Raw genomic sequence first — 25,125 nt, forward strand, 5'->3', positions numbered from 1 at the left:
GTTTCTCTAATGGGAAATAGCTGCTTCAGTGTGAATGGGCTAGTTCCCATTAGACGAGAGGAAACTTTCTGCCTCTGCAGGTCAGAGGGCCGTTTCTCTAATTGGAGCTAAGCTTCTCGGTGTGAATGGGCTAGTTCCCATTAGACGAGAGGACCTTTCTGCCTCTTCAGGTTGGGGGCCATTTCTCTAATGGGAACTAGCCTTCTCAGTGTGAATGGGCTAGTTGCCATTAGACGAGAGGAAATTTCTGCCTCTGCAGGTCGCAGAGCCAATTCTCTAATGGGGAATTGCTGCTTCAGCGTGAGTGGGCTAGTTCCCATTAGACGAGAGGAAACTTTCTGCCTCTGCAGGTCAGTGGCCATTTCTCTAACAGGGAAAAGCTGCTTCAGTGTGAGTGGGCTAGTTCCCATTAGACGAAAGGACCTTTCTGCCTCTGCAGGTAGGAGGGCCGCTTCTCTAATGGGAACTAGCCTTCTCAGTGTGAATGGACTAGTTCCCATTAGACGAGAGGACCTTTCTGCCTCTCCAGGTCAGAGAGCCGTTTCTCTAATGGAAAATAGCTGCTTCAGTGTGAATGGGCTAGTTCCCATTAGATGAGAGCACCTTTCTGCCTCACCAATTCGGGGGGCCCTTTCTCTAATGGGAACTAGCCTTCTCAGTGTGAATGGGCTAGTTCCCATTAGACGAGAGGAAACTTTCTGCCTCTGCAGGTCAGTGGGCGCTTCTCTAACGGGGAATAGCTGCTTCAGTGTGAGTGGGCTAGTTCCCATTAGATGAGAGGACCTTTCTGCCTCTGCAGGTAAAAGGGCTGTTTCTCTAATGGGAAATAGCTGCTTCAGTGTGAATGGGCTAGTTCCCATTAGACGAGAGGATCTTTCTGCCTCTGCAGGTCGGAGGGCTGTTTCTCTAATGGGAACCACCCTTCTCAGTGTGAATGGGTTCCCATTAGACGAGAGGACCTTTCTGCCTCTACAGGTCGAAGGGCTGTTTCTCTAATGGGAAATAGCTGCTTCATTGTGAGTGAGCTAGTCCCCATTAGACAAGAGCACCTTTCTGCCTCTCCAGGTCAGAGGGCTGTTTCTCTAATGAGAAATTGCTGCTTCAGTGTGAGTGGGCTAGTTCCCATTAGACGAGAGGTCCTTTCTGCCTCTGCAGGTCGGAGGGCCGTTTCTCTAATGGGAACTAGCCTTCTCAGTGTGAATGGGCTGGTTCCCATTAGACGAGAGGACCTTTCTGCCTCTCCATGTCAGAGAGACGTTTCTCTAATGGGAAATAGCTGCTTCAGTGTGAATGGGCTATTTCCCGTTAGACGAGAGGAAATTTCAGCCACTGCAGGTCGGAGGGCCAATTCTCTAATGGGGAATAGCTGCTTCAGTATGAGTGGGCTAGTTCCCATTCGACGAAAGGACCTTTCTGCCTTTGCAGGTCGGAGGGCCGTTTCTCTAATGGGAAATAGCTGCTTCAGTGTGAATGGGCTAGTTCCCATTAGACGAGAGGACCTTTCTGCCTCTCCAGGTCGGAGGGCTGTTTTTCTAATGGGAGCCAGACTTCTCAGTGTGAACGGGTTCCCATTAGACGAGAGTACCTTACTGCTTCTACAGGTTGGAGGGCTGTTTCTCTAATGGGAAATAGCTGCTTCATTGTGAGTGAGCTAGTTCCCATTAGACGAGAGCACCTTTCTGCCTCTCCATGTCAGAGGGATGTTTCTCTAATGGGAACTAGCCTTCTCAGTGTAAATGGGCTAGTTCCCATTAGACGAGAGGACCTTTCTGCCTCTGCAGGTCGAAGGGTCGTTTCTCTAATGGGAACTAGCCTTCTCAGTGTGAATGGGCTTGTTCCCATTAGACGAGAGGACATTTCTGCCTCTGCAGGTCGGAGGACCAATTCTCTAATGGGGAATAGCTGCTTCAGTGTAAATGGGCTAGTTCCCATTAGACAAGAGGAAACTTTCTGCCTCTGCAGGTCAGTGGCCGTTTCTCTAACGGGGAATATATGCTTCAGTGTGAGTGGGCTAGTTCCCATTAGATGAAAGGACCTTTCTGCCTCTGCAGGTCGGAGGGCCGTTTCTCTAATGGGAAATAGTTGCATCAGTGTGAGTGGGCTAGTTCCCATTAGACGAAAGGACCTTTCTGCCTCTGCAGGTCGGAGGGACGTTTCTCTAATGGGAACCAGTCTTCTCAGTGTGAATGGGTTCCCATTAGACGAGAGGACCTTTCTGCCTCTACAGGTCGAAGGGCTGTTTCTCTAATGGGAAATAGCTGCTTCAGGGGATGTTTCTCTAATGGGAACTTGCATTCTCAGTGTGAATGGGCTAGTTCCCATTCGACGAAAGGACCTTTCTGCCTCTGCAGGTCAGAGGGTCGTTTCTCTAATTGGAACTAGCCTTCTCAGTGTGAATGGGCTAGTTCCCATTAGACAAGAGGAACTTTCTGCCTCTGCAGGTCAGTGGCCGTTTCTCTAACAGGGAATAGCTGCTTCAGTGTGAGTGGGCTAGTTCCCATTAGATGAAAGGACCTTTCTGCCTCTGCAGGTCGGAGGGCCGTTTCTCTAATGGGAAATAGCTGCTTCAGTGTGAATGGGCTAGTTCCCATTAGACGAGAGGACCTTTCTGCCTCTGCTGGTCAGAGAGCCGTTTCTCTAATGGGAAATAGCTGCTTCAGTGTGAATGGGCTAGTTCCCATTAGACGCGAGGACCTTTCTGCCTCTCCAGGTCGGAGGGCCGTTTCACTAATGGGAACCTTCCTTCTGTGTGTGAATGGGTTCCCATTAGACAAGGGGACCTTTCTGCCTCTACAGGTCGGAGGGCTGTTTCTCTAATGGGAAATAGCTGCTTCATTGTGAGTGAGCTAGTTCCCATTAGACGAGAGCACCTTTCTGCCTCTCCAGGTCAGAGGGCTGTTTCTCTAATGAGAAATTGCTGCTTCAGTGTGAGTGGGCTAGTTCCCATTAGACGGGAGGACCTTTCTGCCTCTGCAGGTCAGAGAGCCGTTTCTCTAATGGGAACTAGCCTTCTCAGTGTAAATGGGCTAGTTCCCATTAGACGAGAGGACATTTCTTCCTCTGCAGGTCGGGGGCCGTTTCTCTAATGGGAACTAGCCTTCTCAGTGTGAATGGGCTCGTTCCCATTAGACGAGAGGACATTTCTGCCTCTGCAGGTCGGAGGACCAATTCTCTAATGAGGAACAGCTGCTTCAGTGTGAATGTGCTAGTTCCCATTAGACAAGAGGAAACTTTCTGCCTCTGCAGGTCAGTGGCCGTTTCTCTAACGGGGAATATATGCTTCAGTGTGAATGGGCTAGTTCCCATTAGATGAAAGGACCTTTCTGCCTCTGCAGGTCAGAGGGCCGTTTCTCTAATGGGAAATAGTTGCATCAGTGTGAGTGGGCTAGTTCCCATTAGATGAAAGGACCTTTCTGCCTCTGCAGGTCGGAGGGCCGTTTCTCTAATGGGAACCAGTCTTCTGAGTGTGAATGGGTTCCCATTAGACGAGAGGACCTTTCTGCCTCTTGTTAGGCAGAAACCTGTGCAGTTCCCTTGGGGAACACTGCAAAAGATTTAAGACTACAGGTAGAGCAGTAAACCCCTTTGGTAGCAGTCTGTACCACCCAGATTTACCTGGTAGCTGTGGCTGAGCAGTCAGACTTCTCTCAAGAAGAGTTAGGCAGTATGCAAAGTATACACAATATGTACCAACACACAATAGCACAAGCAAACACTGACCAGAGCTTGGTTTCAAAAGTATATAGTTATTTATTTAAAATACACATAAGTAAAAAAACACTCTAGCAAAATATAGTAAACACTTCAAACACAGTTATAACGAAAGTAGATTCAATCCTTTCTCCTATCTAGACAACTCTAGGTTAACACCACTTAATTAAAACAGAGGTGAGTGCTTAACGTTAGATGACACTCTAGTAGTTTCCAAGAAAGGGAGAGAAAAAGCAGAAATGGGTTAAACACACCACTCTAAGGTCCAGAACACTTGCAATAGGCTCAAAGAAGCACAAAGTCACAGGTGAGCAAAAGCCACTAGGCAGGGCCCACTCTTAGAGTAGCCGGAGCGAAAATGTGCCCAAGATCACACTGTTATTAGGGATTCAAAGTCTTGCAAAGAGTTAGACAAGAGTGTAGAGTGGCTTAGAAAGTTTAGCCAGGGTGTCCCAGGCACTCCCAGGTTCGAAAGCCGGGGGCTAAATCTACCCCGTACAGTCGGTAGCAAGGGAAGCCAGGCGGAACACGGTACCTTAAGCGGAAAGGATCCTCCAGCGGTGGCAGTTGTTCCAGGCAGTGGCAGCAGGGCTCGACGTCGGTCAGGGGAGAAGAAGTTCTCGCTGAAGAGCAGAAGAAGAGGGTCGTTGCACTGCCCGGGAAGAAACCAGCCGCGGAGTCCTCCGGTTAAAGGGTCGTACCGACTTTCGTGGTTGGGGTAAAAGTGGTGGGGTTCCGGTTGCCGGGGTGCTTGGCACTGGCAAGGCGGCCACGAGATACCTCGAGAAGCGAAAAGAAGGCGAAAACTGGTTGTCCCCACCAGTCAAGGGAAGGAGCCACTCCGTTAAGAGTTCTCCTCGGTCGTCGGGAAAAGTGGTGAGACGGTTCAGCAGGGCTCCACCGGGTGGTGTCGTCGAAGCAGGTCGGCTCAGCCCTTCCCTCGTCGGATTCTTGGTCCTGTGGCGACTTCTGAAGTCCCAGTCCCCAAAGCCCTGCTTTTATGCAGCAAACCCCCATTCACCCAGCCTAGCTGTCACTCAAACATGCTAAGTGGTGAGCCGGGCGGCTCACCACTTGGGCCAATCAGGACGGAGTGCGACTTGAGTTACCAAGGTAACTCAGTCCAGGGTGCCTAAATCCCCCTCCACCCCTCCTAAGTACCCCAGACAGAGTGGCACCACTTTGGAGGGCTTCTGTGGAGAAGCCCGCCAAAAGTGGAACAAAGGGCTCCACTTTGGGTCAGAGTTACAGAGGCGAACACCAACGCCATTTTAGAATCAAGTTTTGGCAAAAAGTCCCAACCGGAGTTATAAAAATAAATATATAAACCGGCGGTATGTTTAAGGCTACCGTAAATAAATAATTAAATGTGTTAGCCTAAAACAATGGGAAATCCCATAGGAAAATATTCGCGGTCGAATATAAAACGTAGTTTCCACTGCCACCAGCCAAAACTCGATCAGGGGGGACGGAGACGTGCCCCCTCGACTAACAGACCCTGGGGCAATCGAATTGCCCCAGCCAGTACGTCCACAATATGATGGTTTGTACTGGTTCTGTTCAGGATTCAAGACTAGCAAAGTCTTTGGTGACTTTACCTGCCCTGGGAGACAGTAGTCAGTCCCAGGGTATGGAGTCTATGTTGGGGAGTCCCTAGGACACCCCTGGGTCACGGCACAGAGGGTGCTGTGTAACCCACATCACAAAAATACATGAGGCCCTATGGAGTAAAAGACCCCATAGCCCATTCAACACAAGGTTTGTCCAAGATAACACAGTTCAACATGTCCAGGAGTGAGGGTAAAAGAGTCTCACTCTTGGCAGGAGAAAAAATTAAACCCCAGAAATCCAGCAAAGCTGCTGGGGGACTCACTAGGTAGGGAAATTCAGCCTAAACAGAGAATTCTCCCTAACACTCGCCCCCCCCAGACTAAGGGACAGGAGGATTTAATCCACTCCTGGATGAACCTCATACCTCTAGTCGATGATATACATCCTAGAGAGTCCATCAGCATTTTGATGGTGACACCCTGACCTGTGCTCAATGGTGAAATCAAACCCTTGCAGGCAGATTGACCATCTCAATAGTTTTGGATTTTCCCCTTTCATTTGCATTAACCATCTCAAGGGTTGGTGGTCAGTCTGAATAACAAAAGTAGAACCATACAAGTATGGCCTAAACTTCTTCAGTGCCCACACAATAGCAAAGCATTCTCTTTCGATAGTTGCCCACCTTGTCTCAGGATCCTTCAGTTTCCTACTGATGAAGCAAATGGGGTGCTCCCTACCCTTCTCATCCAGTTGGCTTAGAACTGCACCAAGTTTATCCACCAACTCATCTGTCCTGGGCAAAGGGTGGGCATCAGTCTTGGTGACTGCATTTAGAGCTCTATAGTCCACACAGAATCTCAAGTCTTTGGATCCTGCCTTTGGTACTAACACCACTGGGCTAGACCATGGACTAGTAGAGGGCTCTATTACCCCGAGATCAAGCATCTTCTTGACCTCTCCTTTGATGTGGGCTCTGATATGTTCTGACATTCTGTATCCTCTGCTTTTGACTGGCAGACAGTCACCAGTGAGTATCTCATGCTGGCCCCAAGGGGTCAAGCCTGGTGACAGTGAGAACAGGGAGGCAAACTGATTTAACATAGATTTGCACTCCTCTTGTTGCTCAGGTGTCAGGTCTGAAGAGAGATTAACTCCTTCAACTTTTTCATCTAAAGGTACACCTCTGAGGAGATCAGGGAGAGATTCACTCTCTTCCTCCTCGGCAGCTGAAGCTAGAAGCAAGGCTCCTACATCAGGTCTGGAGATGTAGGCTTTTAGTCGGTTGGTGTGGAAGACTCTAGGAGCTTCCCTGGGTCTGCCCAGATCCACCAGATAGTTGACCTCTCCAAGTTTTCCCACAACCTTGAAGGGTCCCATCCATTTGTCTTGCAAGGCCCTCTGCCTTGTTGGGAGCATAACTAGAACTAGCTGGTCTTGAGTAAACTCAACCATGTTAGCCTTCTGGTCGTGCCAATGTTTGACCAGGGCTTGACCAGCTTTCAAGTTGTCACTTGCTTCTGCCATCATGTGTGACATTCTCTTCCGGAGACCTATCACATAGTCAGTCACTCTGACTGGCTTGAGGGGAGGAGCACCTTCCAACCCCTCCTTAATCAGGGCCAATGGACCTCTGACTGGATGGCCATAGAGAAGCTCAAAGGGAGAATAACCTACTCCCTCCTGAGGGACTTCTCTATAAGCAAAGAGAAGGCATGGCAGTAGAAGGTCCCACTTTTTCTTAAGGGGTTCTTCCAAAGCACCTATCATGCTCTTCATGGTTCTGTTAAACCTTTCAACCAACCCGTTTGTCTGAGGGTGGTAGGCGGTTGAGAACTTGTAGGTAACTCCACAGGTTTTCCACATGGCCTTCATGTAGTGGGACATAAAGTTTGACCCCCTGTCAGAGATTACCTCCTTAGGAAACCCAACCCTGGTAAAAATACCAAGGAGGGCCTTAGCCACAGCCGGAGCTGTAACAGTCCTCATAGGAATGGCCTCAGGGTACCTAGTAGCATGGTCTACTACAACAAGGATAAACCTGTTGCCTGAGGAGGTTGGAGGATCAAGGGGACCAACAATGTCAATCCCTACCCTCTCAAATGGGACTCCCACAACTGGGAGAGGCACTAAAGGTGCCACATTCTTGGAACCAACCTTACCAGAAGTCTGGCAGGTATGGCAGCTCTTACAATATCTATCTACTTCGGCCCCCATCTTTGGCCAATAAAAGTAGAGTGAGAGCCTTTCCTTGGTCTTCTTGAAACTCAAGTGGCCAGCCAAAGGTATCTCATGGGCTAGTTGTAAGAACTGTTGTCTGTTTTCTTGTGGGACTACAAGGCGTTTGTAGTCTCCAGGTTCAGACTCAGTGGGTTCACTGTAGAAGAGGCCATCTTCCCAGTGCAACCTATACTTCCCAGGCTCTTGCCCATCAGCTTGAGAAGCTGCCTGGTGGCGGAGACCTTCCAGAGTTGGACATTCTCTTTGCCCCTTACGAAAAGCTGCCCTGCTAGGCCCACCTTCTGCCAGTAACGACTGCAGCTCAGGATGGTCCTCAGGGTCCAAATCTCCAATAAGGTTGGGGCCTCCTTCTAGCTCTTCCTCAGAGTCTAGCTCAACCACACAGGGTTGTACCTCCCTCTCAGCCTCAGCTGGAGGTGGAGTTACAGGTGTAACTTTGGACAACCTAGGGGAAGTCCTTGTTGGAAGCACTGGAGTGCTTGCTGCTGGCTTTTTCCTAGGAGTCTTGGGTTGCCCCTTTGCTCCTGATCTGGTAGTTACTGCAGTAAGTTGCTCCAGTGGTAGAGGAGTGATTTCTGTCATCATCTCCTGAGATAACCCTCTCAGGGTTTTCTCCCTTGCAGGTTTTGTGAGTTCCTGGAACCTTTTGCTAGGAGGTCTGGGGGTATGAGATACAACTCCAAGAGCTTTGAGGTCATTACCCAACAGAACCCTACCTGGCACTTCACATTGTACACTGACAGGTATTTTTACAGCCATATCATTACATTGGATGAGAACTGGTAACTGGGGACACATCTGCACAGGCCCACCAGCTAACTTGGTGAGGCATTTGGGTGCCTTAGCAACATCCTCTGCCTTGAAAAATGATTCATCCACCACAGTTATGCTGGCTCCAGTGTCCCTAATGGCAGGAGTCTCCTGACCATTCACCTGGACACTGTCCTTATAATACTCTTTAGTATTATCTGGGATAGAGTTATAGACATCTAGATTCTGTTGCTCCCACAACCCCAGAGAGACTAAAGAAACACTAGCTGAGACTCCAGTGGGTTCATCAGCTAGTAATAGAAAGTTTCCACTTGCCATATGTACTTCCTCTTCTGGAGCGAAGGCTAAGGAGGCAAGCTGGACCCCTGAAGGTTTACCCTTACATCTGGGATCTCCTTTCACATGGTCAGTAGCCTTACAAACAAAGCATGAGCCAAAGGCTCGCTGGAATGGAGGCTTGTTCTGACCCCCTTCTGGTCTGGGACCAGAAGGTACACTAGCCTGATTTGGTTTCCCTTGTGGCTTACCCTTATAGTTTTGTTTGGGGCCCTCTTTGGAATTTGTAGTATTAGAATTCTCTTTGGAGTCCTTCTTAGACTGTTTTTCCCCATCCTTCTTCTGAGTTACCCCAGAATCCTTGTGAGTTGCCCTGTTGGCAACCCACAAGTCAGCAGCCTTAGCTAGTTTCCGGGAATCCAATTCCCTGGAATCAGCCAAGTGTTGTCTGAGCTCAGGAGAGCAGGCATCATAAATAGTCTCCAACATAAACAAATTCTTCATACCTTCATAAGTGTTCACCTTGTAACCCTTAATCCATCCCTCTAAGTTCTTCAAACATTCACTCACCCAGGTAGCCCAAGGGGTACCATCATGCTTTTTGAGGTTCCTAAACCTCTTAAGATACTGGGAAGGGGTCTTCCCAAACCTAGCTATCAAAGCTAGTTTCACACATTCATAGTCCTTCCTATCCTCCTCCCCCATCTCCATTACCACATCAGTTGCAACAGGGGGAAGCCTAGAGAACAACCAGGTGAGTAAGTCATTTCCTGTGATGTTCTGGAGCCCATGATTATATTCAAACAGAGACAACCAATCCAACACATCCAACTTAGGCTCATACATACCAACCAATTCTTTAGGCATCCGGGGTCTTTTAGGACTGGAACTTCTAGAGGAGCCAGAGAGAGAAACATTCTCAACAGATAATTTCTTCATTTCTAAGTCATACTTGAGCTCCATTTCCCTTAGCCTTAGTTCTTTGTCAGTTTGAGCATTAAGTTTCTTATACTCCAATTCTAGCTTCATTTTCTCCAGTTCAAAGTACTGAGGACTAAATGTGGGACCTGGTAAAGGTCCAGTAGGCACAGCAGGTAGAGCAGGCAGAGGCCTAGGGGGGACAGTTACAACAGCCTCACCCTCCTCTTCTGACTCTTCCTCAGAATCATCAACATTTTTCTCCATGTTAATTTCAACACTGTCATCTACAGTTGCTGGAGTGGTAGGTTCCTCTGAACCATCACCCAGACTTTGGTTAGCTAACAATCTTTCAATCAGCTCCATTTTCTTGCCCTTAGTCAGGAGATCCTTATGTTTACAGAGCACTCTTAAACAATCAGCAGTTTTGGCTGCAAGGGACTCTTGACTATAGCTTTCTATAACTGACATGTTAGAGGTTTTACTTTTTCAGTGCTAAGCTTTGTGGTTAGTTGCACTAAGGTATCTAAAGCACAATAAAATGTATACTCAATACAAATCCCACCGCTGTACACCAGTGTTAGGCAGAAACCTGTGCAGTTCCCTTGGGGAACACTGCAAAAGATTTAAGACTACAGGTAGAGCAGTAAACCCCTTTGGTAGCAGTCTGTACCACCCAGATTTACCTGGTAGCTGTGGCTGAGCAGTCAGACTTCTCTCAAGAAGAGTTAGGCAGTATGCAAAGTATACACAATATGTACCAACACACAATAGCACAAGCAAACACTGACCAGAGCTTGGTTTCAAAAGTATATAGTTATTTATTTAAAATACACATAAGTAAAAAAACACTCTAGCAAAATATAGTAAACACTTCAAACACAGTTATAACGAAAGTAGATTCAATCCTTTCTCCTATCTAGACAACTCTAGGTTAACACCACTTAATTAAAACAGAGGTGAGTGCTTAACGTTAGATGACACTCTAGTAGTTTCCAAGAAAGGGAGAGAAAAAGCAGAAATGGGTTAAACACACCACTCTAAGGTCCAGAACACTTGCAATAGGCTCAAAGAAGCACAAAGTCACAGGTGAGCAAAAGCCACTAGGCAGGGCCCACTCTTAGAGTAGCCGGAGCGAAAATGTGCCCAAGATCACACTGTTATTAGGGATTCAAAGTCTTGCAAAGAGTTAGACAAGAGTGTAGAGTGGCTTAGAAAGTTTAGCCAGGGTGTCCCAGGCACTCCCAGGTTCGAAAGCCGGGGGCTAAATCTACCCCGTACAGTCGGTAGCAAGGGAAGCCAGGCGGAACACGGTACCTTAAGCGGAAAGGATCCTCCAGCGGTGGCAGTTGTTCCAGGCAGTGGCAGCAGGGCTCGACGTCGGTCAGGGGAGAAGAAGTTCTCGCTGAAGAGCAGAAGAAGAGGGTCGTTGCACTGCCCGGGAAGAAACCAGCCGCGGAGTCCTCCGGTTAAAGGGTCGTACCGACTTTCGTGGTTGGGGTAAAAGTGGTGGGGTTCCGGTTGCCGGGGTGCTTGGCACTGGCAAGGCGGCCACGAGATACCTCGAGAAGCGAAAAGAAGGCGAAAACTGGTTGTCCCCACCAGTCAAGGGAAGGAGCCACTCCGTTAAGAGTTCTCCTCGGTCGTCGGGAAAAGTGGTGAGACGGTTCAGCAGGGCTCCACCGGGTGGTGTCGTCGAAGCAGGTCGGCTCAGCCCTTCCCTCGTCGGATTCTTGGTCCTGTGGCGACTTCTGAAGTCCCAGTCCCCAAAGCCCTGCTTTTATGCAGCAAACCCCCATTCACCCAGCCTAGCTGTCACTCAAACATGCTAAGTGGTGAGCCGGGCGGCTCACCACTTGGGCCAATCAGGACGGAGTGCGACTTGAGTTACCAAGGTAACTCAGTCCAGGGTGCCTAAATCCCCCTCCACCCCTCCTAAGTACCCCAGACAGAGTGGCACCACTTTGGAGGGCTTCTGTGGAGAAGCCCGCCAAAAGTGGAACAAAGGGCTCCACTTTGGGTCAGAGTTACAGAGGCGAACACCAACGCCATTTTAGAATCAAGTTTTGGCAAAAAGTCCCAACCGGAGTTATAAAAATAAATATATAAACCGGCGGTATGTTTAAGGCTACCGTAAATAAATAATTAAATGTGTTAGCCTAAAACAATGGGAAATCCCATAGGAAAATATTCGCGGTCGAATATAAAACGTAGTTTCCACTGCCACCAGCCAAAACTCGATCAGGGGGGACGGAGACGTGCCCCCTCGACTAACAGACCCTGGGGCAATCGAATTGCCCCAGCCAGTACGTCCACAATATGATGGTTTGTACTGGTTCTGTTCAGGATTCAAGACTAGCAAAGTCTTTGGTGACTTTACCTGCCCTGGGAGACAGTAGTCAGTCCCAGGGTATGGAGTCTATGTTGGGGAGTCCCTAGGACACCCCTGGGTCACGGCACAGAGGGTGCTGTGTAACCCACATCACAAAAATACATGAGGCCCTATGGAGTAAAAGACCCCATAGCCCATTCAACACAAGGTTTGTCCAAGATAACACAGTTCAACATGTCCAGGAGTGAGGGTAAAAGAGTCTCACTCTTGGCAGGAGAAAAAATTAAACCCCAGAAATCCAGCAAAGCTGCTGGGGGACTCACTAGGTAGGGAAATTCAGCCTAAACAGAGAATTCTCCCTAACACCTCTACAGGTCGAAACGCTGTTTCTCTAATGGGAAATAGCTGCTTCATTGTGAGTGAGCTACTCCCCATTAGACAAGAGCACCTTTCTGCCTCTCCAGGTCAAAGGGCTGTTTCTCTAATGAGAAATTGCTGCTTCAGTGTGAGTGGGCTAGTTCCCATTAGACGAGAGGTCCTTTCTGCCTCTGCAGGTCGGAGGGCCGTTTCTCTAATGGGAACCAGCCTTCTCAGTGTGAACGGGTTCCCATTACACGAGAGCACCTTTCTGCCTCTCCAGGTCAGAGGGCTGTTTCTCTAATGAGAAATTGCTGATTCAGTGTGAGTGGGCTAGATCCCATTAGACGAGAGGACCTTTCTACCTCTGCAGGTCAGAGGGCCGTTTCTCTAATGGGAACTAGCCTTTTCAGTGTAAATGGGCTAGTTCCCATTAGACAAGAGGACCTTTCTGCCTCTGCAGGTCGGGGGCCGTTTCTCTAATGGGAACTAGCATTCTCAGTGTGAATGGGCTAGTTCCCATTAGACGAAAGGACCTTTCTGCCTCTGCAGGTCGTAGGGCCGTTTCTCTAATGGGAAATAGCTGCTTCAGTGTGAATGGGCTAGTTCCCATTAGACGAGAGGAAACTTTCTGCCTCTGCAGGTCAGAAGGCAGTTTCTCTAATTGGACCTAAGCTTCTCGGTGTGAATGGGCTAGTTCCCATTAGACGAGAGGACATCTCTGCCTCTGCAGGTCGCAGAGCCAATTCTCTAATGGGGAATTGCTGCTTCAGTGTGAGTGGGCTAGTTCCCATTAGACGAAAGGACCTTTCTGCCTCTGCAGGTCGTAGGACCGTTTCTCTAATGGGAAATAGCTGCTTCAGTGTGAATGGGCTAGTTCCCATTAGACAAGAGGTCCTTTCTGCCTCTGCAGCTCGGGGGCCGTTTCTCTAATGGGAACTAGCCTTCTCAGTGTGAATGGTCTAGTCCCCATTAGACGAGAGGAAACTTTCTGCCTCTGCAGGTCAGTGGCCGTTTCTCTAACGGGGAATAGCTGCTTCAGTGTGAGTGGGCTAGTTCCCATTCGACGAAAGGACCTTTCTGCCTCTGCAGGTCGGAGGGCCGTTTCTCTAATGGGAACTAGCCTTCTCAGTGTGAATGGCCTAGTTCCCATTAGACGAGAGGACCTTTCTGCCTCTCCAGGTCAGAGAGCGGTTTCTCTAATGGAAAATAGCTGCTTCAGTGTGAATGGGCTAGTTCCCATTAGACGAGAGGATCTATCTGCCTCACCAATTCGGAGGGCCCTTTCTCTAATGGGAACTAGCCTTCTCGGTGTGAATGGGCTAGTTCCCATTAGACAAGAGGAAACTTTCTGCCTCTGCAGGTCAGTGGCCGTTTCTCTAATGGGAAATAGCTGCTTCATTGTGAGTGAGCTAGTCCCCATTAGACAAGAGCACCTTTCTGCCTCTCTATGTCAGAGAGCCGTTTCTCTAATGAGAAATTGCTGCTTCAGTGTGAATGGGCTAGTTCCCATTAGATGAGAGGACTTTTCTGCCTCTCCAGGTCGGAGGGCTGTTTCTCTAATGGGAACTAGCCTTCTCAGTGTGAATGGGCTAGTTCCCATTAGACGAGAGGACCTTTCTGCCTCTCTAGGTCAGAGAGCCGTTTCTCTAATGGGAAATAGCTGCTTCAGTGTGAATGGGCTAGTTCCCATTAGACGAGAGGACCTTTCTGCCTCTCCAGGTCGGAGGGCTGTTTCTCTAATGGGAACCAGACTTCTCAGTGTGAACGGGTTCCCATTAGACGAGAGGACCTTACTGCTTCTACAGGTTGGAGGGCTGTTTCTCTAATGGGAAATAGCTGCTTCATTGTGAGTGAGCTAGTTCCCATTAGACGAGAGCACCTTTCTGCCTCTCCATGTCAGAGGGCTGTTTCTCTAATGGGAACTAGCCTTCTCAGTGTAAATGGGCTAGTTCCCATTAGACGAGAGGACCTTTCTACCTCTGCAGGTCGGGGGCCGTTTCTCTAATGGGAACTAGCCTTCTCAGTGTGAATGGGCTAGTTCCCATTAGACGAGAGGAAACTTTCTGCCTCTGCAGGTCAGTGGCCGTTTCTCTAACAGGGAATAGATGCTTCAGTGTGAGTGGGCTAGTTCCCATTAGATGAAAGGACCTTTCTGCCTCTGCAGGTCGGAGGGCCGTTTCTCTAATGATAAATAGCTGCTTCAGTGTGATTGGGCTAGTTCCCTTTAGATGAGAGGACCTTTCTGCCTCTGCAGGTAAGAGGGCCGTTTCTCTAATGGGAAATAGCTGCTTCAGTGTGAATGGGCTAGTTCCCATTAGACGAGAGGAGCTTTCTGCCTCTGCTGGTCAGAGAGCCGTTTCTCTAATGGGAAATAGCTGCTTCAGTGTGAATGGGCTAGTTCCCATTAGACGAGAGGACCTTTCTGCCTCTCCAGGTCGGAGGGCCGTTTCACTAATGGGAACCTTCCTTCTGAGTGTGAACGGGTTCCCATTAGACAAGGGGACCTTTCTGCCTCTACAGTTCGGAGGGCTGTTTCTCTAATGGGAAATAGCTGCTTCATTATGAGTGAGCTAGTTCCCATTAGACGAGAGCACCTTTCTACCTCTCCAGGTCAGAGGGCTGTTTCTCTAATGAGAAATTGCTGCTTCAGTGTGAGTGGGCTAGTTTCCATTAGACGGGAGGACCTTTCTGCCTCTGCAGGTCAGAGGGCCGTTTCCCTAATGGAAACTAGCCTTCTCAGTGTAAATGGGCTAGTTCCCATTAGATGAGAGGACATTTCTTCCTCTGCAGGTCGGGGGCCGTTTCTCTAATGGGAACTATCATTCTCAGTGTGAATGGGCTAATTCCCATTAGACGAAAGGACCTTTCTGCCTCTGCAGCTCGGGGGCCGTTTCTCTAATGGGAACTAGCCTTCTCAGTGTTAATGGGCTCGTTCCCATTAGACGAGAGCACATTTCTGCCTCTGCAGGTCGGAGGACCAATTCTCTAATGGGGAATAGCTGCTTCAGTGTGAATGGGCTAGATCCCATTAGAAAAGAGGTCCTTTCTGCTTCTGCAGGTCGTAGGGCCGTTTCTCTAATGGGAAATAGCTGCTTCAGTGTGAATGGGCTAATTCCCATTAGACAAGAGGAAACTTTCTTCCTCTGCAGGTGAGTGGCCGTTTCTCTAACGGTGAATATCTGCTTCAGTGTGAGTGGGCTAGTTCCCATTAGATGAAAGGACCTTTCTGCCTCTGCAGGTCGGAGGGCCGTTTCTCTAATGGGAAATAGCTGCTTCAGTGTGAATGGGCTAGTTCCCATTAGACGAGAGGACCTTTCTGCCTCTGCAAGTTGGAGGGCCGTTTCTCTAATGGGAACCAGCCTTCTCAGTGTGAATGGGTTCCCATTAGACGAGAGGACCTTTCTGCCTCTACAGGTCGAAGGGCTGTTTCTCTAATGGGAAATAGCTGCTTCATTGTGAGTGAGCTAGTCCCCATTAGACAAGAGCACCTTTCTGCCTCTCCAGGTCAGAGGGCTGTTTCTCTAATGAGAAATTGCTGCTTCAGTGTGAGTGGGCTAGTTCCCATTAGACGAGAGGTCCTTTCTGCCTCTGCAGGTCGGAGGGCCTTTTCTCTAATGGGAACTAGCCTTCTCAGTGTGAATGGGCTAGTTCCCGTTAGACGAGAGGAAATTTCTGCCACTGCAGGTCGGAGGGCCAATTCTCTAATGGGGAATAGCTGCTTCAGTATGAGTGGGCTAGTTCCCATTCGACGAAAGGACCTTTCTGCCTTTGCAGGTCGGAGGGCCGTTTCTCTAATGGGAACTAACCTTCTCAGTGTGAATGGGCTGGTTCCCATTAGACGAGAGGACCTTTCTGCCTCTCCATGTCAGAGAGACGTTTCTCTAATGGGAAATAGCTGCTTCAGTGTGAATGGGCTAGTTCCCATTAGATGAGAGGACTTTTCTGCCTCTCCAGGTCGGAGGGCCGTTTCTCTAATGGGAACTAGCCTTCTCAGTGTGAATGGGCTAGTTCCCATTAGACGAGTGGACCTTTCTGCCTCTGCAGGTCAGAGAGCCGTTTCTCTAATGGGAAATAGCTGCTTCAGTGTGAATGGGCTAGTTCCCATTAGACGAGAGGACCTTTCTGCCTCTCCAGGTCGGAGGGCTGTTTCTCTAATGGGAACCAGACTTCTCAGTGTGAACAGGTTCCCATTAGACGAGAGGACCTTACTGCTTCTACAGGTTGGAGGGCTGTTTCTCTAATGGGAAATAGCTACTTCATTGTGAGTGAGTTAGTTCCCATTAGACGAGAGCATCTTTCTGCCTCTCCAGGTCAGGGGGCTGTTTCTCTAATGGGAAATTGCTGCTTCAGTGTGAGTGGGCTAGTTCCCATTAGACGAGAGGTCCTTTCTGCCTCTGCAGGTCGGAGGGCCGTTTCTCTAATGGGAACTAGCCTTCTCAGTTTAAATGGGCTAGTTCCCATTAGACGAGAGGACCTTTCTGCCTCTGCAGGTCGGGGGCCGTTTCTCTAATGGGAACTTGCATTCTCAGTGTGAATGGGCTAGTTCCCATTAGACGAAAGGACCTGTCTGCCTCTGCAGGTCGGAGGGCCATTTCTCTAATGGGAAATAGCTGCTTCAGTGTGAATGGGCTAGTTCCCATTAGACGAGAGGTCCTTTCTGCCTCTGCAGGTCAGAGGGCCGTTTCTCTAATGGGAACTAGCCTTCTCAGTTTAAATGGGCTAGTTCCCATTAGACGAGAGGACCTTTCTGCCTCTGCAGGTCGGGGGGCCATTTCTCTAATGGGAAATAGCTGCTTCAGTGTGAATGGGCAAGTTCCCATTAGACGAGAGGACCTTTCTGCCCCTGCAGGTCGAAGGGTCGTTTCTCTAATGGGAACTAGCCTTCTCAGTGTGAATGGGCTAGTTCCCATTAGACGAAAGGACCTGTCTGCCTCTGCAGGTCGGAGGGCCATTTCTCTAATGGGAAATAGCTGCTTCAGTGTGAATGGGCTAGTTCCCATTAGACGAGAGGTCCTTTCTGCCTCTGCAGGTCAGAGGGCCGTTTCTCTAATGGGAACTAGCCTTCTCAGTTTAAATGGGCTAGTTCCCATTAGACGAGAGGACCTTTCTGCCTCTGCAGGTCGGGGGCCGTTTCTCTAATGGGAACTTGCATTCTCAGTGTGAATGGGCTAGTTCCCATTCGACGAAAGGACCTTTCTGCCTCTGCAGGTCAGATGGCCATTTCTCTAATGGGAAATAGTTGCATAAGTGTGAGTGGGCTAGTTCACATTAGACAAAAGGACCTTTCTGCCTCTGCAGGTCGGAGGGCCGTTTCTCTAATGGGAAATAGCTGCTTCAGTGTGAATGGGCTAGTTCCCATTAGACAAGAGGTCCTTTCTGCCTCTGTAGCTTGGGGCCGTTTCTCTAATGGGAACTAGCCTTCTCAGTGTGAAGGGGCTAGTTCCCATTAGACGAGAGTAAGCTTTCTGCCTCTGCAGGTCGGAGGGCCGTTTCTCTAATTGGAGCTAAGCTTCTCGGTGTGAATGGGCTAGTTCCCATTAGATGAGAGGACCTTTCTGCCTCTGCAGGTCGGGGGCCATTTCTCTAATGGGAACTAGCCTTCTCAGTGTGAATGGGCTAGTTCCCATTAGACGAAAGGACCTTTCTGCCTCTGCAGGTCGTAGGGCCGTTTCTCTAATGGGAAATAGCTGCTCCAGTGTGAATGGGCTAGTTCCCATTAGACAAGAGGTCCTTTCTGCCTCTGCAGCTCGGGGGCTGTTTCTCTAATGGGAACTAGCCTTCTCAGTGTGAATGGGCTAGTTCCCATTAGATGAGAGGAAACTTTCTGCCTCTGCAGGTCAGTGGCCGTTTCTCTAACAGGGAATAGCTGCTTCAGTGTGAGTGGGCTAGTTCCCATTAGATGAAAGGACCTTTCTGCCTCTCCTGGTCGGAGGGCCGTTTCACTAATGGGAACCTTCCTTCTGAGTGTGAATGGGTTCCCATTAGACAAGGGGACCTTTCTGCCTCTACAGGTCGGAGGGCTGTTTCTCTAATGGGAAATAGCTGCTTCATTGTGAGTGAGCTAGTTCCCATTAGACGAGAGCACCATTCTGCCTCTGCAGGTCGGGGGCCGTTTCTCTAATGGGAACTAGCCTTCTCAGTGTGAATGGGCTAGTTCCCATTAGACGAAAGGACCTTTCTGCCTCTGCAGGTCGTAGGGCCGTTTCTCTAATGGGAAATAGCTGCTCCAGTGTGAATGGGCTAGTTCCCATTAGACAAGAGGTCCTTTCTGCCTCTGCAGCTCGGGGGCTGTTTCTCTAATGGGAACTAGCCTTCTCAGTGTGAATGGGCTAGTTCCCATTAGATGAGAGGAAACTTTCTGCCTCTGCAGGTCAGTGGCCGTTTCTCTAACAGGGAATAGCTGCTTCAGTGTGAGTGGGCTAGTTCCCATTAGATGAAAGGACCTTTCTGCCTCTCCTGGTCGGAGGGCCGTTTCACTAATGGGAACCTTCCTTCTGAGTGTGAATGGGTTCCCATTAGACAAGGGGACCTTTCTGCCTCTACAGGTCGGAGGGCTGTTTCTCTAATGGGAAATAGCTGCTTCATTGTGAGTGAGCTAGTTCCCATTAGACGAGAGCACCTTTCTGCCTCTCCAGGTCAGAGGGCTGTTTCTCTAATGAGAAATTGCTGCTTCAGTGTGAGTGGGCTAGTTCCCATTAGACGGGAGGACCTTTCTGCCTCTGCAGGTCAGAGGGCCGTTTCTCTAATGGGAACTAGCCTTCTCAGTGTAAATGGGCTAGTTCCCATTAGACGAGAGGACCTTCTGCCTCTGCAGGTCGGGGGCCGTTTCTCTAATGGGAACTAGCATTCTCAGTGTGAATGGGCTAGTTCCCATTAGACGAAAGGACCTTTCTGCCTCTGCAGGTCGTCGGGCCGTTTCTCTAATGGGAAATAGCTGCTTCAGTGTGAATGGGCTAGTTCCCATCAGACGAGAGGAAACTTTCTGCCTCTGCAGTTCAGGGGGCCGTTTCTCTAATTGGAGCTAAGCTTCTCGGTGTGAATGGGCTAGTTCCCATTAGAAAAGAGGACCTTTCTGCCTCTGCAGGTCGGGGGCCATTTCTCTAATGGGAACTAGCCTTCTCAGTGTGAATGGGCTAGTTGCCATTAGACGAGAGGAAATTTCTGCCTCTGCAGGTCGCAGAGCCAATTCTCTAATGGGGAATTGCTGCTTCAGCGTGAGTGGGCTAGTTCCCATTAGACGAGAGGAAACTTTCTGCCTCTGCAGGTCAGTGGCCGTTTCTCTAACGGGGAATAGCTGCTTCAGTGTGATTGGGCTAGTTCCCATTAGACGAAAGGACCTTTCTGCCTCTGCAGGTAGGAGGGCCGTTTCTCTAATGGGAACTAGCCTTCTCAGTGTGAATGGACTAGTTCCCATTAGACGAGAGGACCTTTCTGCCTCTCCAGGTCAGAGAGCCGTTTCTCTAATGGAAAATAGCTGCTTCAGTGTGAATGGGCTAGTTCCCATTAGACGAGAGGACCTTTCTGCCTCACCAATTCGGGGGGCCCTTTCTCTAATGGGAACTAGCCTTCTCAGTGTGAATGGGCTAGTTCCCATTAGACGAGAGGAAACTTTCTGCCTCTGCAGGTCAGTGGCCGTTTCTCTAACGGGGAATAGCTGCTTCAGTGTGAGTGGGCTAGTTCCCATTAGATGAGAGGACCTTTCTGCCTCTACAGGTCGAAGGGCTGTTTCTCTAATGGGAAATAGCTGCTTCATTGTGAGTGAGCTAGTCCCCATTAGACAAGAGCACCTTTCTGCCTCTCCAGGTCAGAGGGCTGTTTCTCTAATGAGAAATTGCTGCTTCAGTGTGAGAGGGCTAGTTCCCATTAGACGAGAGGTCCTTTCTGCCTCTGCAGGTCGGAGGGCCGTTTCTCTAATGGGAACTAGCCTTCTCAGTGTGAATGGGCTTGTTCCCATTAGACGAGAGGACATTTCTGCCTCTCCATGTCAGAGAGACGTTTCTCTAATGGGAAATAGCTGCTTCAGTGTGAATGGGCTATTTCCCGTTAGACGAGAGGAAATTTCTGCCACTGCAGGTCGGAGGGCCAATTCTCTAATGGGGAATAGCTGCTTCAGTATGAGTGGGCTAGTTCCCATTCGACGAAAGGACCTTTCTGCCTTTGCAGGTCGGAGGGCCGTTTCTCTAATGGGAACTAGCCTTCTCAGTGTGAATAGGCTGGTTCCCATTAGACGAGAGGACCTTTCTGCCTCTCCATGTCAAAGAGACGTTTCTCTAATGGGAAATAGCTGCTTCAGTGTGAATGGGCTAGTTCCCATTAGATGAGAGGACTTTTCTGCCTCTCCAGGTCGGAGGGCCGTTTCTCTAATGGGAACTAGCCTTCTCAGTGTGAATGGGCTAGTTCCCATTAGACGAGTGGACCTTTCTGCCTCTGCAGGTCAGAGAGCCGTTTCTCTAATGGGAAATAGCTGCTTCAGTGTGAATGGGCTAGTTCCCATTAGACGAGAGGACCTTTCTGCCTCTCCAGGTCGGAGGGCTGTTTCTCTAATGGGAACCAGACTTCTCAGTGTGAACAGGTTCCCATTAGACGAGAGGACCTTACTGCTTCTACAGGTTGGAGGCCTGTTTCTCTAATGGGAAATAGCTACTTCATTGTGAGTGAGTTAGTTCCCATTAGACGAGAGCATCTTTCTGCCTCTCCAGGTCAGGGGGCTGTTTCTCTAATGGGAAATTGCTGCTTCAGTGTGAGTGGGCTAGTTCCCATTAGACGAGAGGTCCTTTCTGCCTCTGCAGGTCGGAGGGCCGTTTCTCTAATGGGAACTAGCCTTCTCAGTTTAAATGGGCTAGTTCCCATTAGACGAGAGGACCTTTCTGCCTCTGCAGGTCGGGGGCCGTTTCTCTAATGGGAACTTGCATTCTCAGTGTGAATGGGCTAGTTCCCATTAGACGAAAGGACCTGTCTGCCTCTGCAGGTCGGAGGGCCATTTCTCTAATGGGAAATAGCTGCTTCAGTGTGAATGGGCTAGTTCCCATTAGACGAGAGGTCCTTTCTGCCTCTGCAGGTCAGAGGGCCGTTTCTCTAATGGGAACTAGCCTTCTCAGTTTAAATGGGCTAGTTCCCATTAGACGAGAGGACCTTTCTGCCTCTGCAGGTCGGGGGGCCATTTCTCTAATGGGAAATAGCTGCTTCAGTGTGAATGGGCAAGTTCCCATTAGACGAGAGGACCTTTCTGCCCCTGCAGGTCGAAGGGTCGTTTCTCTAATGGGAACTAGCCTTCTCAGTGTGAATGGGCTAGTTCCCATTAGACGAAAGGACCTGTCTGCCTCTGCAGGTCGGAGGGCCATTTCTCTAATGGGAAATAGCTGCTTCAGTGTGAATGGGCTAGTTCCCATTAGACGAGAGGTCCTTTCTGCCTCTGCAGGTCAGAGGGCCGTTTCTCTAATGGGAACTAGCCTTCTCAGTTTAAATGGGCTAGTTCCCATTAGACGAGAGGACCTTTCTGCCTCTGCAGGTCGGGGGCCGTTTCTCTAATGGGAACTTGCATTCTCAGTGTGAATGGGCTAGTTCCCATTCGACGAAAGGACCTTTCTGCCTCTGCAGGTCAGATGGCCATTTCTCTAATGGGAAATAGTTGCATAAGTGTGAGTGGGCTAGTTCACATTAGACAAAAGGACCTTTCTGCCTCTGCAGGTCGGAGGGCCGTTTCTCTAATGGGAAATAGCTGCTTCAGTGTGAATGGGCTAGTTCCCATTAGACAAGAGGTCCTTTCTGCCTCTGTAGCTTGGGGCCGTTTCTCTAATGGGAACTAGCCTTCTCAGTGTGAAGGGGCTAGTTCCCATTAGACGAGAGTAAGCTTTCTGCCTCTGCAGGTCGGAGGGCCGTTTCTCTAATTGGAGCTAAGCTTCTCGGTGTGAATGGGCTAGTTCCCATTAGATGAGAGGACCTTTCTGCCTCTGCAGGTCGGGGGCCATTTCTCTAATGGGAACTAGCCTTCTCAGTGTGAATGGGCTAGTTCCCATTAGACGAAAGGACCTTTCTGCCTCTGCAGGTCGTAGGGCCGTTTCTCTAATGGGAAATAGCTGCTCCAGTGTGAATGGGCTAGTTCCCATTAGACAAGAGGTCCTTTCTGCCTCTGCAGCTCGGGGGCTGTTTCTCTAATGGGAACTAGCCTTCTCAGTGTGAATGGGCTAGTTCCCATTAGATGAGAGGAAACTTTCTGCCTCTGCAGGTCAGTGGCCGTTTCTCTAACAGGGAATAGCTGCTTCAGTGTGAGTGGGCTATGTTAGGCAGAAACCTGTGCAGTTCCCTTGGGGAACACTGCAAAAGATTTAAGACTACAGGTAGAGCAGTAAACCCCTTTGGTAGCAGTCTGCACCACCCAGATTTACCTGGTAGCTGTGGCTGAGCAGTCAGACTTCTCTCAAGAAGAGTTAGGCAGTATGTAAAGTATACACAATATGTACCAAAACACAATAGCACAAGCAAACACTGACCAGAGCTTGGTTTCAAAAGTATATAGTTATTTATTTAAAATACACATAAGTTAAAAACACTCTAGCAAAAATATAGTAAAAGCACTTCAACACAGTTATAATGAAAGTAGATTCAATCCTTTCTCCTATCTAGACAACTCTAAGTAAACACCACTTAATTAAAACAGAGGTGAGTGCTTAACGTTAGATGACACTCTAGTAGTTTCCAAGAAAGGGAGAGAAAAAGCAGAAATGGGTTAGACACACCACTCTAAGGTCCAGAGCACTTGCAATAGGCTTAAAGAAGAATAAAGTCACAGGTGAGCAAAAGTCACTAGGCAGGGCCCACTCTTAGAGTAGCCGGAGCGAAAATGTGCCCAAGATCACACTGTTAGTTAGAGATTCAAAGTCTTGCAAAGAGTCAAAAAGAGGTTAGAGTGGCTCAGAAAGTTTAGCCAAAGTGTCCCAGGCACTCCCAGGTTCGAAAGCCGGGGACTAAATCTACCCCGTACAGTCGGTAGCAAGGGAAGCCAGGCAGAACACAGTACCTTAAGCGGAAAGGATCCTCCAGCGGTGGCAGTTGTTCCAGGCAGTGGCAGCAGGGCTCGACGTCGGTCAGGGGAGAAGAAGTTCTCGCTGAAGAGCAGAAGAAGAGGGTCGTTGCACTGCCCGGGAAGAAACCAGCCGCGGAGTCCTCCGGTTAAAGGGTTGGTACCGACTTTCGCGGTATGGGGGTAAAGTGTGGTATTCCGGTTGCCGGGGTGCTTGGCACAGGCAAGGCGGCCACGAGATACCTCAAAGAACGGAAAGAAGGCGAAAACTGGTTGTCCCCACCAGTCAAGGGAAGGAGCCACTCCGTTAAGAGTTCTCCTCGGTCGTCGGGAAAAAGTGGTGAGACGGTTCAGCAGGGCTCCACCGGGTGGTGTCGTCGAAGCAGGTCGGCTCAGCTCTTCCCTCGTCGGATTCTTGGTCCTGTGGCGACTTCTGAAGTCCCAGTCCCCAAAGCCCTGCTTTTATGCAGCAAACCCCCATTCACCCAGCCTAGCTGTCACTCAAACATGCTAAGTGGTGAGCCGGGCGGCTCACCACTTGGGCCAATCAGGACGGAGTGCGACTTGAGTTACCAAGGTAACTCAGTCCAGGGTGCCTAAATCCCCCTCCACCCCTCCTAAGTACCCCAGACAGAGTGGCACCACTTTGGAGGGCTTCTGTGGAGAAGCCCGCCAAAAGTGGAACAAAGGGCTCCACTTTGGGTCAGAGTTACAGAGGCGAACACCAACGCCATTTTAGAATCAAGTTTTGGCAAAAAGTCCCAACCGGAGTTATAAAAATAAATATATAAACCGGCGGTATGTTTAAGGCTACCGTAAATAATTAATTAAATGTGTTAGCCTAAAACAATGGGAAATCCCATAGGGAAATATTCGCGGTTGAATATAAAAAGTAGTTTCCACTGCCACCAGCCAAAACTCGATCAGGGGGGACGGAGACGTGCCCCCTCGACTAACAGACCCTGGGGCAATCGAATTGCCCCAGCCAGTACGTCCACAATATGATGGTTTGTACTGGTTCTGTTCAGGATTCAAGACTAGCAAAGTCTTTGGTGACTTTACATGCCCTGGGAGACAGTAGTCAGTCCCAGGGTATGGAGTCTATGTTGGGGAGTCCCTAGGACACCCCTGGGTCACGGCACAGAGGGTGCTGTGTGACCCACATCACAAAAATACATGAGGCCCTATGGAGTAAGAGACCCCATAGCCCATTCAACACAAGGTTTAACCAAGAAAACACACTTCAACATGTCCAAGAGTGAGGGTAAAAGAGTCTCACTCTTGGCAGGAGAAAAAAATTAAACCCCAGAAATCCAGCAAAGCTGCTGGGGGACTCACTAGGTAGGGAAATTCAGCCTAAACAGAGAATTCTCCCTAACACTCGCCCCCCCCAGACTAAGGGACAGGAGGATTTAATCCACTCCTGGATGAACCTCATACCTCTAGTCGATGATATACATCCTAGAGAGTCCATCAGCATTTTGATGGTGACACCCTGACCTGTGCTCAATGGTGAAATCAAACCCTTGCAGGCAGATTGACCATCTCAATAGTTTTGGATTTTCCCCTTTCATTTGCATTAACCATCTCAAGGGTTGGTGGTCAGTCTGAATAACAAAAGTAGAACCATACAAGTATGGCCTAAACTTCTTCAGTGCCCACACAATAGCAAAGCATTCTCTTTCGATAGTTGCCCACCTTGTCTCAGGATCCTTCAGTTTCCTACTGATGAAGCAAATGGGGTGCTCCCTACCCTTCTCATCCAGTTGGCTTAGAACTGCACCTATACCTACATTGGAAGCATCAGTTTGTACAATGAAAGGTTGGTGGTAGTCAGGAGCTCTCAATACTGGAGCCTGGCAAAGAGCTCTCTTCAGTTTTTCAAAGGCCTGATTGCACTCCTCATTCCATTTTACCTTTTTAGGGAATTTGGGAGAGGAGATTACAT

Source organism: Ambystoma mexicanum, chromosome 3q (assembly GCF_040938575.1).
Source record: "Ambystoma mexicanum isolate Mex_15411 chromosome 3q, UKY_AmexF1_1, whole genome shotgun sequence".
Lineage (NCBI taxonomy): Eukaryota > Metazoa > Chordata > Amphibia > Caudata > Ambystomatidae > Ambystoma > Ambystoma mexicanum.